This window comes from Atractosteus spatula, chromosome 7 (assembly GCF_055471065.1).
Source record: "Atractosteus spatula isolate fAtrSpa1 chromosome 7, fAtrSpa1.hap1, whole genome shotgun sequence".
Lineage (NCBI taxonomy): Eukaryota > Metazoa > Chordata > Actinopteri > Semionotiformes > Lepisosteidae > Atractosteus > Atractosteus spatula.
In genome coordinates, this window is record NC_142712.1 from 445,681 (window position 1) to 462,327 (window position 16,647).

Below are 16,647 nucleotides of genomic sequence, written 5' to 3' on the forward strand. Positions count from 1 at the left end.
ACTTGTACGAGATACATGAGAATCCAGGCTTTTTTATCAACGCTTTCTTTTCCGTATACCAGATATTATGGAACCACTTCAGAAGGGTGTCAGCCAGTCAGATTCCAGGAATCGGTACTTTAAAGGAAAAATACACACCGGTATTCCATTTCTCCCTAAACATTTTAAGCATCGAAGTATTTAACTAACATGTGAAATAGCGTGTGAAAAAGTGGTAGTTTTAAGCTTTTCTGCTAATATAATATGGAATCGCGTATCTAAAGAATTTAATAACGATATGATTATATTCGTGTACTGCGACAGGGCTGTGTAGGGCTGTTTCGCCTCTCTCTTCATGTGACTTCCCTTGTAGCCCACTGGTCTACATGCCTGATTACCAACTCATGGGTTGTGTGTTCGAATCCAGCTGGTGCTGGACTTTTCTTTTAACAAACATTTCTTCGAAAAAATAGAATAGCAATATTATGGACAATCAATTGACTTTTATATTTCAAAATATCACAACATGATCGATTCTATGTCATTTTTGATAACAATGAATAGTCACCTTCTTCCCTTCTGACACCGGTCCCTGCTTCTGCTTCCTGCTTCTATTGTGTGTGTGTGTAATAGAGTAAATTTTTATAGAGAAATGGAGGCTGGACAGTATGCATTACAATATAAACATTTATATTGATTTAAATCGTGTTTTGATTTAAATCGCAAACGCGTGTTTAATTATATGTGTTTTTTTAATCATAATCAGACTAATGCAACATAAATTGATACAGTATCTTTGTCTTCTAAGTATCTTAATAAACTTTCAGCATAGCTTTCTACCCGTTTAGATTTATTTTTCTTGGGATTTTGGGATCAAACGTGGAAGGATTAGATTGTAATCGTTTTTATTTTCAAATACGTTTCACTCCTTTCCTGCTCTTCCCCGCGCACCCCAGCCGGGCGCTCTTCGGCCTCTGCCCGGGACGAATGTATATTTTGATATTTACACCCGGCGTGGCACCGAGGAAGCGTCTGCATTTATAACTTAGTTTTTAAAATTAGTCAAGCAATATGAAACATCTCCTTTTACTTTTAAGTCCCTTAAATACATTGAGCACAGCTTTCTCACCACTTAAGATTACTTTTTGATACCATCCTTACACAAAGCAGAAACTTTCCGATGACATACAGTACAAGTGGAAAGATTACAGATTTTAATCGTCTTTAATTTTGTTACGTTATACGTTTTAGGAATGTTTCTGAATGTTATGTTACACCTACAGTAGTTCACTGCTTTAAATACATCGAATTAAGAAAGTTAGGTGTAGCACTTTAGATCTTTTTTTCTGAACCAGGGAAAATCTGATCATGTTTCTCTATAACAATAATAAAAAACTTTATTTTACATATCACCTTTAAAAGTGGCATCTCAAAGCAATACAGTAGATGGAAAAACAGTTAAAAGGGACCAAAGTAAATACCAGACAAACGCAAACGCGTTTTTAATAAAATGCTTTTATTCATTCAGCAGAGAGTGAGAGGGACATCCAGCAGAGAGAGACACACACACACTTATCTAGTCTCTCGAAATAAAGTTATTTTTCAAGCAATGCAACAAACGTTGGGCAATGTGTTTTTTTTAATCCAACATTGACAGCCACATCTTAAATCTTGTCAGTCAGCTCTTTTTTCTCTATTTGAATTGTGGCTTACACATCGCACGACTTTAAAAGCTAGAAAGACAGGTTTCGATTCACATTAGCTGGCGAGCCTTGTTAACAAAAAAACAGACAATACACAGGGAGGGGGAGGTCAAGCAAGAGAGAGAGTTTTTTACCCTCTGTCTAAAAACCCAAATAACCCGGGGCAGAGACTCTGGGGGGATCATTGCGTGGTACAGAGCGGAGCTCAGTCAATTCTTATGGAATGTGTTTTCTTTCTTCTTTTTTTCAGCATGGAATAAACCTGTTACTTGATTCATATGGATGCCCGGTTACGTTATACGTTTTAGGAACGTTTCATCTAAACAAACACCACAAAACTATTCTCGATTGTATTTCTGAATGTTATGTTACACCTACAGTAGTTCACTGCTTTAAATACATCGAATTAAGACACCCAAATTAATAATGTAACATGCCACTGTTTGTGCATGAACAAAGTTATACTGAGATTTCCTTAGATACGCTATTAAAAAAAATAAAAAAAATGTTGAATCCCTGGCAGAACACATTCCATAAGAATCAGCGCTTTTATATATCGCCTTTAAAGGTGGCTTCTCAAAACGCTTTACAGGATAAAAACAACAAGAACAGCAACAACAACAATATTGTATTTCATTGCACTTTGAAAACCAAGTAATGACTTAACTATATGTGCAAACGTTTCATATGTGGCTGTTGTGAATGTCTGTGGAGTGTATCTTATTTGCCTTACGTCCTGGTTATCTCGCTCGCCCTCCCCCCCTCTCTCCCTCAATTCAATTCAATTCAAGGTGTTTTATTAGCATGACAGATGGGTACAATCAGTGTTGGGTATTTACTTTGCTTTGAGATTCCACTTTTAAAGGTGATATATAAAATTTTAACTAAAATAAATTGATATCTTTGTCTTCTAAGTATCTTAATAAACTTTCAGCATAGCTTTCTCCCCATTTAGATTTATTCTTCTTAACTAGTATACTTTAGATCCTTTTTTCTGAACCGGGGAAAATCTGATCATGTTTCTCTATAACAATAATAAAAAAACATTATTTTACATATCACCTTTATGTGATATCACCTTAAGGAAGCGCAAAGAAATTTAAAATAGCCTTCTTTAGGTGTGAGGGTAGGAGTGGATCGCAGCAGGCATAATCGGCAAATTAGGAAAACAAAGAACAGGACAGGCGAGACGTTTATCCAGAGAGCGAGTGGTCAGAAAAAGGAACAGCTGTTACACCCAGGTTTTACGCTCTCTCTCTGTTGAATGAATGAAAGCATTTTATTAAAAACGCATTTGCGTTTGTCTGGGTATTTACTTTGTAATCTGTGGTTTACATCTACTGTATTGTTTTGAGATGCCACTTCTAAAGGTGATATGTAAAATAAAGTTTTTTATTATTGTTATAGAGAAACATGATCAGATTTTCCCTGGTTCAGAAAAAAGACGATTAAAATCTGTAATCTTTGCACTTGTATGTCATCCGAAAATACAATCAGTTTCTGCTTTGTGTAAGGATGGTGTCAAAAAGTAATCTAAGTGGTGAGAAAGCTGTGCTCCTCAAAGCGCTGTACAGGATAAAAACAATAACAACAATAGTGGCTGGGCAAACGATTTTTTTTTATAGAAATACAAAATGAGATACTGTATAATGATGTGCATGAACAAAGTTATACTGCAATTTTCCTTAGATACGCGATTAAAAAAAATAAATTTTTTGTTTCCCTGGCGGAACAAATTCCATAAGAATCAGCGCTTTTATACAGTATATCGCCTTTAAACACATATATTTAAACACGCGTTTACGATTTAAATCAAAACGCGATTCAAATCAATATAAATGTTTATTTTGTAACGCATAGGTGACTATTCATTGTTATTAAAAAGACTTAAATTCGATCATGTTGTGATATTTAGAAATATAAATTTGTTTGGTGCGAGTGAGGTTTTATTTAATCTCTGACCAAGGGAAACGTTTCATTTTCAAAGAAATGTTTGTTAAAAAAAGAAGTCATAGTTCCAGTGGGATTTGATCACAGACCGTGTGACATGGGAGTCAGGAACCTAACCCACAGCGCCACCAGCACAGTCAGATGGAGAGTGCTGAAAAAGCACTACAGAAACATTATACACAGAAGCATAAATTCCCTTACACTAAATTTAAACACAAGCTGTCTTTAGCCCTCTAAGCTGGTTCATACAGAAATGTAGAGAACCAGGCTCAGAACAAACAGCTTCATTAGCGAATACATATGCAGGACAACTGGAGAAGACGTTTTACAGTGGATGGATTTTTAGAAACATCCCATCAGTGACATCACTGAAGTCAACTCCTAGGTAACTGTCGTGTGGATAGTTTTACAAGAATCAGACAAAGGTTTAAGCATCGCTTGTTCTAGATAAAACTGCAAAAAAAAAACAACAACCCATAATGTACTTCTTTGCGGCTCTGTTTGCCCAAATCATATATTCACAACGTGAAATTAGAAAATAATATTACGTAACCAAAATCCGCAATATGGAAACAGAACCTGTGTAATTGTTGACAGATGATGTACTCGTAACATTTTTACAAGACGAACTACAACATTTAAAAAATGACTTGTATGTACTTGATATCTCTAATCAATCCACGGCGATATTGTTAAAGCAGTCCCCACACAAAACGAAACTAAAACGCCCTGGGCATACCGTTTCGCGCTTCTTATCAGTTGCTCAAAAGTAATTTGACCGTATGAAATGCATAATATAAACCTAGAAACATATACGTGAGCAGTATTTACGTAGTATCGGTGTCAAGACATACCTCTCAAATACTGTAAATCAAGTTAAAAATATCTCAAGACCGATTCTGGTCATAATGAAACCATGTTTCGTGTATGTTTTCTTTAAAGTACCGAGACCAGCCATATACTGTATGTTTATGTTCCAAAATTAATATTGTTTATGGCCTTCACATGCGTTACAGTATGCTCCTATTCTTTTTATGCTCAGCTACTAATATTTCCCTTCAGTGGTAAAATTCCATATAAATATTCAATACTACAACGGGCACAGTAAAGACGTTTACTGTAAATCTTTCTACGACAGACCAACGGACCATGAGTGCCCCTGTCGGTCAACCAATCACGTAACGCGGTACCGCGCGTCATCGTGCGTCACAATGCGCGACACCGTAGCCAATTACCTCCGGTACGTGTCTGTACCGCTCACTTTGAATGGCTGCATCTGTATATTGAACCAGGTTGTTTAAGGAGGAATTAAGCACTAAACCACCACATTACCCATTAGCTTCAAACACAAATTTCCCATTATAGGACAAATATAGTACGTTGATCAAAGACATAGAAATAATACTGAACACACAGAAGCCCAAAGTACCAAGAGTCGATGACGAAGAGGAAAGGTTATGGTCACTGTGGACTTTACACAGCGTGATTTGGAACACTCACTGTGATTCTCACTGGGACATGATATTCAAGGATACAGTTCAATTCACTCCAAAAATGTTTTCTGGCCTAGAAGAATAAGAATTACACTGCTGATTTGTAGGATACCACTGATTGAAGTAAATGCATACATGTGCATCCGAAGCCACATGTGGAAGAGGACCTGGTGCGACCATAAAGGTTTGGCAGAGACCACATTAACAAATATATTTAGTTGAAGGCAAACCAATTGGAGGTAAGGAAGTATGTACAGAAGAATTTGAACATGGACATAAAGGGAGAAAATCTGGCAAATTACAGCAAAGAAAAAATAATCAAGGATGTACTGTACAACAGTACAAAAGTTTCAGAGCATATGGCCAGAAAGTCTGTGTATATTGAGGATAAAATGTATTTATTTTAACATTATAACTGGTAATATTAAAATTCTAAATACGGACACTTTTTGTTAAAACATGTATTTCTTTTTTTTTCTTTAAACTATTTTGAAATCTACTCTATATAATGTGGTAGTACACCGGATTCAGACAGGACAGAAGCACTTTTCTGAACCGCATATCCCAGAAAGCTGTGGGAAGTGACCTGCTGTCCTCAGTCACCTGACAAGCTGCTGAATTACGATTGGTCAGGCGATAGTCCAAAAAGCAGGAAGTAAAGGTTTCAAATTGTTTGTTGCTCCTCAGACAGCAGATCTTGTGTGTGCAACTTCACCAGAGGGAGAAGTAGAAACCCTTAGAAGAGTTTTGAAGTCTCAGAGAGACATATGTTTGACAAGAGTCTCAGGGACCCATTTTGAAAACCCAGTGAGAAACTTATTTGACATGTTTTGATAGAGAGGCCCTTTAAGAAGTCTAACTAGTAGCTTAAAAAGGAACATATGCCTTTCATTTTGTTTTTGATGGCTGTTTTGATTTCCTATACTCACCTAAAAGGTTAATTCGAGACTAAACAGTTATTTTATAGTCTTAAATATTTTATTTCCACAAAACATAACAGACATGCCGACTGTGGTTTTAGGAAAAAAGGTGGGAGGAGTTTCAACAATATAAGGCTGGCTCCAATACAGAGCAAGCACTTCTGTGACAGAATGTCCTTATTAAACGCCGCCTATATTGTTTCTATATAATTTAATTGCTCGGTGTTTAATTGCTCTGTGAATGGATTTCGATATTCATGGCTTTTTTATTTACCTTTGGTCATTTTGAACTCGAGAGAACCCTGTGTGTTAAAACAAAAGCAGTTTTGTTTTAATTGTGTGCTTAATTGTTTCCGAGATGACACTGAAGAGGTTCCCTGAGAGGGGACACATGACTATAACTGAAAGTGGGAGGTGTCAACTACTATACTTTACTCAAAAAATGAACTACCCAATAGAAGGCCCCTTATATATAAGGATTGACATGAATTAGGCAAAAAACACAGATGAAGATGTCTCTTGGTAAAGGCCAAACCAAGGATGATTGAATAATAAAATTACTGAAACATACAGTAGTTACTTTGTGAAATTATTTCCCAGGGGTAGGAGGTTAATTCTCCAAACTAGATTCCAAGTAGGCTGATTGGATTCTGGGCAAGTGAAGAGAGAATGAATAAGATCATGACGAAAATATGATGAATTGCAGACAAGTGTCATAAATGAAAAAAAAAACTTTTTAATTAAAAAAATTTAGTATAACCATAGAATACAGATATGAAGAAAGCTTTTCCAGTGAGCTATTTTGTGCATTATTAGAATATAGCATTGAAAGCAGCAGTATATAATGAATTCTGAACATTGTTTATAAAAGATATAGAAGACTTATATTTTAATAATGATCTCTACTATATCATCTACTTTACTGAATGCCACAGTGATCCAAAAATGCTTATTCTGTGTCCTCCTTAAGGGTTCATACTAAACATATAAACTGCGTAATAGTTCTTGCAGGAATGTTTATATGACTTAAGTTTATCAGGTACATTGCAACTACTGGTGCATATGATACATTTTTGTCAGGCCTAGTAAAGTTGTGTATACAAGTATTTTCTGGTATGCTCGGCAATCCCAGTTTAAATACAACTTACACAAAAAAAACAGTTGATACTAACATTTAAGATATACTAATGTATAAGTAAAAGAGATGTTTTCTCTATTTAAAATAATATGTTGTACAATGGTATTTATAGTTGTGTTTCCATACTGTAGGTAAACATTGGTTTAAACATAAATTATAACTTTTTAACTGTTTAGAGAGGTCAATATTTAACTGAACAGTATATAATGTTACAAAAATTGGAGGGAATTAAGGTGCTTTCAAAGAACTCCAGAAATATGAAATACTCAAGTAGTATTTTAAATTTACTACTTGAGTCCTGAATGAAGTATACACATTATCAACAGCCTATTACCATGCCAGCAGGAAAAGGCAATTACAACGATCTGCTTCGAAGATTTTAAACCATAAAAACATTGAAAACTTCTTTAAAAGTCCAGATTGCAACTGACATGATTGCTGAAGCCTGACAGTGTTCTTCTTTCATAGGGTTTAGAGCACCACTGGGAGTTGCCACTGCCACCTCTTGTTTATATCAGAGCTATAGAATCAGCTTGTTAAAGAACAAGATCTAAAGTGAAGCCAAGATGAGCGTAAGCTTACACATCATCTTCCTATTAAAAACCGGCTGTAAGGCATATCTCAGAATACTCAATTCCTTTCTAGTGCACATGTCATCAAACCCAGAAGTTCTGACTGCTAAAATTAAAAGTATGAAGTGTTTGAAATCTAAGAGATTAGAAGTGTTTAGACTGACTAAAACATTTACTATGGTTGCAAAAATCAGGCACAAAAACTGACAAACTTCATTTTTTCTGTTTAAATAACACTTTTATGACAGACATTTTACATTTAAAATATGAATTTCAAGACCGAAAATCTCCACAGACATAATCAGTAAGCATTGCAAAGGAAAAAGTCTCACACATCTTATTGTTAACAGCAATATACTATATTGCTCTATATTGATCTTTTATTTTAAGGTTCATAAATTGCCAAATACAGTTGATACAGTATGTCAATCAAAAATAAATTGTAATTAATGAAGGGTATTCCGAAAGTGAAACTCCCCATAAACCATAGATCAGTAATTGTATGAAAAGAACTTGACTAATTGTGTGACTAAAAAAGAAACTGAGATAAAAGGCCATTGAAATCAAATGTAAGCACTCCTTGCAGTGTGAAGGCTAAGGCCACAAAAACAAATTATGACCTGCAATCTCAATAGCTTTTGTCTAGGATTTTCTATTCAAACAGCTTTAGGATTTTAAGCTGATAAAGCAACAGAACAAGATTGTGCATATTATAAACCAAAAATCAATACAAATGCAACATAGCAATATAATTCTTGTAAACACTGAATCTTGCTTTTATTGCTTAGGCATAGAGACAAGACCATTTCCCACCAGCTTCCCAAATAAGTTCCAAAACTGCTCAGATAAATCTTAATTCAATGTATAGCACAGCTAAGGAAATAGCAAAGGTGAGCTTTGCCAGGGGTCTCTGAAAGAGTAGTTCTCTTCATCAACCATCGTCAAGCTCCACAGTGAGTGAGCTCAGAAGTAATAGTTGAGCCCATTATATGAGAACCATCCCACTATCCAAAAGGAACGCAACAGTATTTATCTGTAAGCAGCTTCAGTGCTTACAGACCGTCAGCAGGGAAATTGTGAATGTGAACAAGCAGTGTGAAAGTTAAATAATCTTGACAATTTCAGCATTAAAATTTAAGAATACCACGTTATTACTACAAATAAAGCAAAATATATGTACATTTTAGCATTAGTGAGAGAACTAACAGGCGACTGACCTTTCATTGGTGATTTAAGTGTGGAACACTCAGGACAAACACTCCCAACAAAATGGTTTGAACCCCAAAATACAATGATAGCTATGAATAAAAAACACATTTCATAGTATTCTGTAACATTTAAGAAGGAAATATCCAGATTTTAAGTACTGAAAATAATCTTTTCTATCCTCATTCTTTAAATAAACTCCTTAAAAAAAAAACTTCTGAAAATTATAAAAGCAGTCTTCTATGCTTTCTGTATTTGGAAAACATTTGTTTACTATTGTAATTACATAATCTACACATATAAAAGGACAGAGTTATTTTATTATACTTGTGTCCTGTACAGTTTGTCAAGATAAATGTGTATATTCTTCATGTCAGATGTTACTCTGTTAATATTTATACGTTTTCTAAATGTTGCATAAAATTGTGATTAATACTGTGTTACAATTATAGATGAATAGTAACTGTCTCTGAGAGTCTAGATCAAGTGTGTAACACCTGCCAGTCTAAACATTTCCAGCTTCTAAGCAGAGGGGATGTTTGCTGAGATGTTGGGGGCTCCAAGTTCTGTGTTTAAAACAATCATAAAGTTTACCTTAATTAATTAAGTTCTGGGTAAATGATTAAGTGTTAATCAACATTCAAGAAAGACACCATATAAGATTAGATCAAGAGGGAGAAAGGGGTAGAAAAGACCGCAAGAGAGAAGGAGACAATAGGAAAGAACTTAAAAAGTGTGTGAAGTAAGAGGTCCATGTTTGAGATCACACAAAAGAACCTTGCTAAGAGCTTGCCATTCCGTGTTCTTAGGGAACTTGGATTTCCTGAGTGAAGAATATCTTGGTCAGGACAGCATTTCGTGCTGAGTGGGTACGTTTTTCAAATAGAGAGATAGGTTTCCATTTCCTCTGTGGCGTTTGGGTTTGCAGAGAGAGATTTAACTGTAGGTTGTATTCTATTTAGGTTAGAAGGCAGCATTTCTCTTATTCTGGCTTTGGTAGGCATTAAGAGTTGAATACTTGGTAAGAGTCTGGGATGTTTTAGGTGGTTAGGACGTCAGGCCTCAGGGATGCCTTGTCTGTACATGCTGTACATAGATAAACATGTACATTGTAACATGTGTGTGTAGTGTGTGTATTGTCAGTGTTAATAAACATTAGTTTAACCAATTGTGCCTGAATTATTACTCTTTTCACCAAAGCTGTGCCAGAGAACAAAGAATTCTGGTGCTTCTAACTATAGCAATCGGTTGGGTATATTCTTGGAGAAATCTTGCAAGTTGGGGTTATGATTATTAATTTTACTTATTGATTGATCTGCTCAGTCAATTACAGTTATTTACCATATTCATAACCCCCCAATTGTAACAATATGTTGTCCCTTTTGGCATAGGTCTTGACAGAAGACAGAAGTCTTGAACTGGAATGTTCAAGGAGGAAATCAATGTTGAAGACCGAAGTCATTTCCTTTGGATTAAAGAAAGATAATGGTGGTTAACAGGGGGGAAATGTGGTTGCATTTCTATCCAATTTGGAATTTGTTGAAAACAATCTATTTCTTACTAATAAAATAAGCAAGAAAGTGACCTGATTTCCAATGTGAATGAAAGAAATCAGTGTAATCCAAAAGTATATAATTGTGGGAATTATTCATATCAGAAAATATTGCCTTTTTGCAGAAATGTGCTGCTGAATAAAATCTTTCACCTAAGAGAGTAAGTTCTAAAATCATCCATTGCATCAAACATTTAATCAGAAATCCAGTAATATTGAGTAGGAAACCTGGTCTGGGTAATACATTTGCCAAAACGTCTGTTTGCTCATATAATCAACAAGTCTCCAGTGAGATGGCTTTCTGTTTGTTTTAAATGTTAATTTCCAAATTTTACTTTAAAAGTATGTATATATTTTGCAAAACTGTTTCATTAATGCTTTTTTTTTAGACTTATTACCTGACAAAAGTGGACAAAGATTTCAGTTGTTACTTTAAATGTTAAGAAATAAAATTTACTCTCCCATTCAGAAAATCAGAAAAAGCTTGAAGTATCAATTGCATCTAACCGCAGCTGAGACACTGGAATCCTTCCGGATAAGTGTTTGTGGTTCTTGTTCTCCTATTAAATCCAAGGAAACTAAAACTCCCATCTAGGGACCATTTTGAACATCTGGTCATATACGTTTTCTTTATCTTCTACAGTTTGTAAAAAAAATTGCCTTTTCTAACAACCAAGATTGTGAACTCCTATTCTGTATAATTTTAAGAAATAAACTAAACATGCATGCATAAATACAGAAACATACACATATAAAATCACATCTAATATAAAACAGAGATGTGTTCCTCGATGGCTTGAGTGTACTCCAAGGAAAGCTAGAAGGTTGTATAGTTAACTCCCACGGTGTAATTCTAAACCATACAACCTACTACCTCAACTCGGATGCACACAGTTTTCTGAAGTGAGACAATATCTTCATGTCTTCCATTGGCAAACCAACAACTGTCTCTCTTGCCTGAAATGCTTCTAAATCAGTGGGCATTTCATATTGACCGCATTTTCTGTTTTCATCTCTTAATACCAGTGTGAGTCCTAAAAAAATTCAAATATTTACTGAGGGAAAAAAAAGCAACCAAAGAAACAAAGACAAAATAGATTATACTGTAATAGGTTTTACTGAATCTAACTTTATATGCTTTCCAGTAAATGAAAACATGGTCTTCTTTGAGATCTGAGCTCTTCTCAGGTCTAATATTTCAGAATATATGCAAAAATGTGGATCCTGTAGCATTGATTGATAATACACTGAACATTGAAAATAGTATAAAAATATCTAAACACTGAAATAAATTATGATATATAATCAGAATGCTTAATTAGAGTGCTTAATAGTGTGATTAATATTAAATGTCAAGATTTATTCAACAAAAATTTGATTTATTCTTGAACTAGTGATTTTAGGTTATAACACATCCAAATGAAATCTATGCAAAAGGAAAAACCTAATCCAAATGTTCATTCATAAACATTGATATGCACCAAAAATGAGAAAAGAAATGCCAGAATAACTGAAAAATGTAAAAAGCTGAGGTAAAACTACACATTACTGTGTGTTCAGTCTTAAAATGAGGTTTAAGACTACCCTTCTTTTGTCCTGTTTATATTTTTCATAAATGTACATTATTTTACTTAGACACAGAAAACACAGAGATTGCAGAAATAACAGCAAATAAATACTAACAAATAAAAACCTTTGCAATATGTCTATTTACTTTGAGGTGTAGAATAATGAACAAAGGAGCATTAATATGCATTAACATTTTCAGCTTTTTCGATAAAATATATAAAGATCTAAAAAGTACTGTTTATAGAATCAGCCAGGCAATAAATCAATGGACTATGTTTGTTTTAGATGACAAAATAACAATAACATATAGTACATCTATTTATCTTTTCATAAATGAAAGTACAAAAACTCAACAGTTCAGTTTATTCTGCAAAATTTAAGATTATTTCCAACATGACATTTTACTGTGGCAGTTATATTTTATGTTTATCTATATATTTACATTCTTCTGTTCTTAGATGTCTTAGATTGTGGTAATTCTGTATTAATTCTGTAGACCTCTACTAGTACAGTTTTAGATTAAAACAAAGAACTAAGATTGCAAATTATATGCAAAATGATAATCAAATCAGAACAACAAAATATTGTTAACCTGGTTAATTTTATTTCATACACACTAGTTGGAGCCAGTATTTTCCAAACATGTTTTTTAATAGGAATTATGACATTTATATTAAATGTCAGCTTTTATAGATATATAAAAAATGTATTACTGCATAACAATTTATTGACTGGAATAAAAATAAATCCTAAAATAAAATGAAAATAACATTATAAACCGAAGCATATCCAAGGAGATTAAAGGGATCATACAGTATGTGGCACTGCAAAACAGTTATCATGTGTTCAATTTCTAATGTTATCAACATTATGATAGCTCTACAGTACAGCACATACAGTACAGTAGCATTACACACAATAATTCAATTGTTGCATAACTGGTTTGTTATTTCTTTTGAATAATAAGCAAGTAAATAGTAATGAACAGATGAGTTAGGTTTTTAGTTTAAAAAGTTTTAAGCAGAATATTAATTTCACAGCTTCAGAATCGTAGAATCCAAATTAAGATGGGTTGGAACACATTCACATAAAATTATTGGTGCAATGTCCTAATAATTTGGCTTTAATCAAAGAAACCCAATGTTTTTCTTTAATATGTTGTTAGAAAGAAATGAACCTAGACATGTGTGGGTTTCAATAACTGTATTGTTGTTAGTAGTTGTAGTAGTGACTTCCAAAGGTTTTTTTATAAAAAAATACTTTAGTTTATTTGTTCTGGAATGAGAAAAATATAGCATAAGTGCTGAGTTACTGTACTTATATTTGTTCTTATTTAGTTTGGCAAAGAGTCTTTAAATAGTTTTTATTTACATAAAAAAACAAGAACATTTATTAAACCCAAAATGTGAGTTGGTGGGAGAATGACTGAGCACAAGAGGTCAGACTTCAACAGAGTTGTATTTAAGTCTCCCTGTCAAAGTACATTATAATTATGACACAGCAAGAGTAATTCTGAAAACATTAATTCTAACAAATAAAAACACTGCTATGAAAAATGATCTATGTACTGTATTTTCTTTGTTTCTGCCTTTGCTCCAGCGGTAGAATCAACGTACTGTATGTAGCTTCATGTGCACCAACACATACTTTTTCCTCTTTTTTCAATCAATTATTTTCAAAGTTGCATGGATATCCATTGGTAACATTTGCCATTACAAGAGAAAACATGCCTTTGTGTATTGAAATTTACACAGAACAAGCAATACTATAGGATGGACAAAAAAATTAAAGAACAATAGCAAGGAAATAACTAAACAAATCAGAGAGCAATAGTAAATTCATGTATTCAACTTTTGTAGTAATGGGTTTTGCCATGCCACTTGACAAAGACCCATAGAAGCGAGCTTGTGCAGCTCAAATCACCACAAGATCGGATCTACGGGTTTATGACAAGTGGCTCATCTTGAAGACAGAATGAACAAAAAAAGGAAAAAAAGGTGTGACTAATTTTGGAAAAAATACATAATTGTGAGAACAGAAGGGCACTGTTAAGATAAACCTCCCATTAAGGAATAAGAATAAAAAGTAATTGAGCAGTCAGAAAAAGACTAAGATCCCTTTGGCTTCATTATGTTTCTGTGAAAATGTTGATGTTTCCCCAGATGTAAAACTCTTTAAAGGATGCATTAAAACTACATAAATTATCTGTAGCATCATATATTTCTTGTACAAAATCAATTTTCCTTTACTAAAGACATAAAAGACAAAAGTAAATAATTTAAAATCACAGTCGATTTATATGCTGTACCTGCCAACCACTTTCAAAATGGTTTGTAAAGGTCTTACCAGTTACAGTGTGCCTTAACCATTTGAAATTGATCATAACTAGGAGAAGTAGAAACATCCTTCTTCTGTCACCATATGATAAATTACAGTGTACTACAGTGTAAAAACTTCCAATATATCTATATTTTTACAATATGAATATCTTTCTTAACCAATGATTTGTCAATCTAGTTACTTAAGGCATGTCCTACTGCTAACAGAAAAAAGTGTTTTTTAAATATTTAAGAACAAAACATTTTATACTAACTTAAATAACTATGGAATCTACAGCAGTCTAAAAAGGTAACTTAAAAGAGTCTCTGTAAACAGCATGCGTTTTCCACACAAGGTGTTTAAAACTCTCGACAAGCAACTTTATGAAGCAATTTGAAAGAGCAACAGAGGAATACACTTTTCTTAGGAGCCATCTTTTCGCAATGAAAAAATATATTTTTATTCTGTGAAAATAACAATGTAACTGTTGAAAACAGCATGTTGCTTATGAACTGCTGTGGCCTAACTTTCTTGGAATATAAAATCCTGGAATATAAATTAATATCCACTTACTTTGTGATGCATTTTTTATATGCAGCTTTCCAAGCCCTTAACTAAAAAGAAACACAGGAAGAATCATTTAAAATAGTTTAAATGACATTTTAAAAGCTAACAGGCATCTCATTTAAATACTAAAGAGACCTTCTAAACTTAATGACTGTTTCTATCATTTTCTTTATTTGTATGAAATTTAAAACAGTGAATGTTTCAGCACATTTTTAATGGTTAGTTTTACTGTTATATCTCAGATACCTTGAAATATTTTTCTGTCCTATTTTTTTCTCACCATCTACTGCATCTATCTCAAAAAGACACATTGCAATTTAAAAAATGTAACTTAAATTATATATTAAAATGTATGTAAAATACACAAAGAAAAACTTTAGAGAGGAAGTCTTTTCTCAGTTTTAAGGTAAAATAACTATATACAGTATCATTCTTCACTGCATTCTAAAACAATAAACATTTTAAATTAATTCCTTTGGTTCGCATGCATTTTTTTCCTATGTTACATATGGAAAGTATTCCCTTTCAAATGAAAAAAAAACTATGACTAACTCTCAAAAAATCACTTTCTTTGATGCTTATCCACTTGTCTCTAATTTTGTAGTATTTTGAGATTAATGTGATTTGACCCAAATTGGTCATGATGTACATTTTCAGAACAATATAGGAAGTCACAGAATATTGCAACTAAGACATTCTCTTTTCACAAAACATGACATGAAGTGTTACAAAATGTTCTCAGACTGTGAGGAGATTTACCTTTAGTCCTGAGTTTCCTTGGTATTGTTGGGCCATCTGTGTTTCATACTGTTTTTTTTATTCTTACTGAAACAATAAAATTTAAATCTTTGAGGAAAGAACACTTCAAACAATGATCATTTACTTTTAAATTGTATAAAATGTGTACAAAATTGCATAATTATGGTCAATTGTATCTAAGAAAATGTCTTTTTGCTTTTGGTCTAAAACTACAAAAAATACTGTACAGTAGGTTTTCAGGTTTGCTAAATAAAGCTACATAATCCACTTGCACACAATAAAAAAAAGTTATTTCTTTAGGTACATTTCTACATTATTTCACTATGCTATTAATAGACTTGCATACACTTTACAGAAAAGTTTTATTATTTAGTTTTACATACAGTAATATTTGGTTTTCAGTGGTTCTAAGATCCATGATTTCGAAACATAAACTGACTTTTATACTGTGATATTCCAATGTTTTAACATCTCAGTTCATAGTTACAAATACAGTTCTTTGGAGAGGTAAACTTGCTACATAAAATATCAACTCAACCAGTAAAAAATATTTTTGGGAAGATATTTTCTGTAAAACACTTTTACAACACCGTATCAGCTGTAGGAACATCATTACTGAACTTGGTCAAGTTTAACCTGTAATGTCTACATCCTGTTCATACTTACATAAATGACAACTTCATAAAGTGTGACAAGAATTATTACTTCATGTTAGAAAATCATATTTATTCAATTAGAATAAAGTAACACATAATTTGATTTTAATCTCTGTTCCTAAGTGGCAGGAAAGAGAAAAACTAAATTTATGAAGCACTGATAAACTCTAATTATTCTATTAAAATAAAATAAAATTAGGTCAGAGGTCTTATCTTCTGTCACTTATACTTCCAAAGTAATAAAAGGAAGAATGCAAAGAAATT

At 33.2% G+C, this 16,647-nt stretch overlaps 1 long non-coding RNA gene across 1 annotated transcript in view; it reads right to left on the bottom strand.

Annotated features, from left to right (window-relative positions):
- Positions 1-5,589: 5,589 nt before the first annotated feature.
- LOC148830024 (uncharacterized) overlaps positions 5,590-16,647 on the bottom strand; it is a 108,738-nt gene continuing 97,680 nt past the window's right edge. Inside the window, exons 4-6 of the long non-coding RNA XR_016091298.1 lie at positions 15,728-15,793; positions 14,975-15,015; positions 5,590-10,426 (exon numbers count right to left, since the gene is read on the bottom strand). This is a non-coding gene — a long non-coding RNA (uncharacterized LOC148830024). The remainder of the gene's footprint in view (positions 10,427-14,974; positions 15,016-15,727; positions 15,794-16,647) is intronic.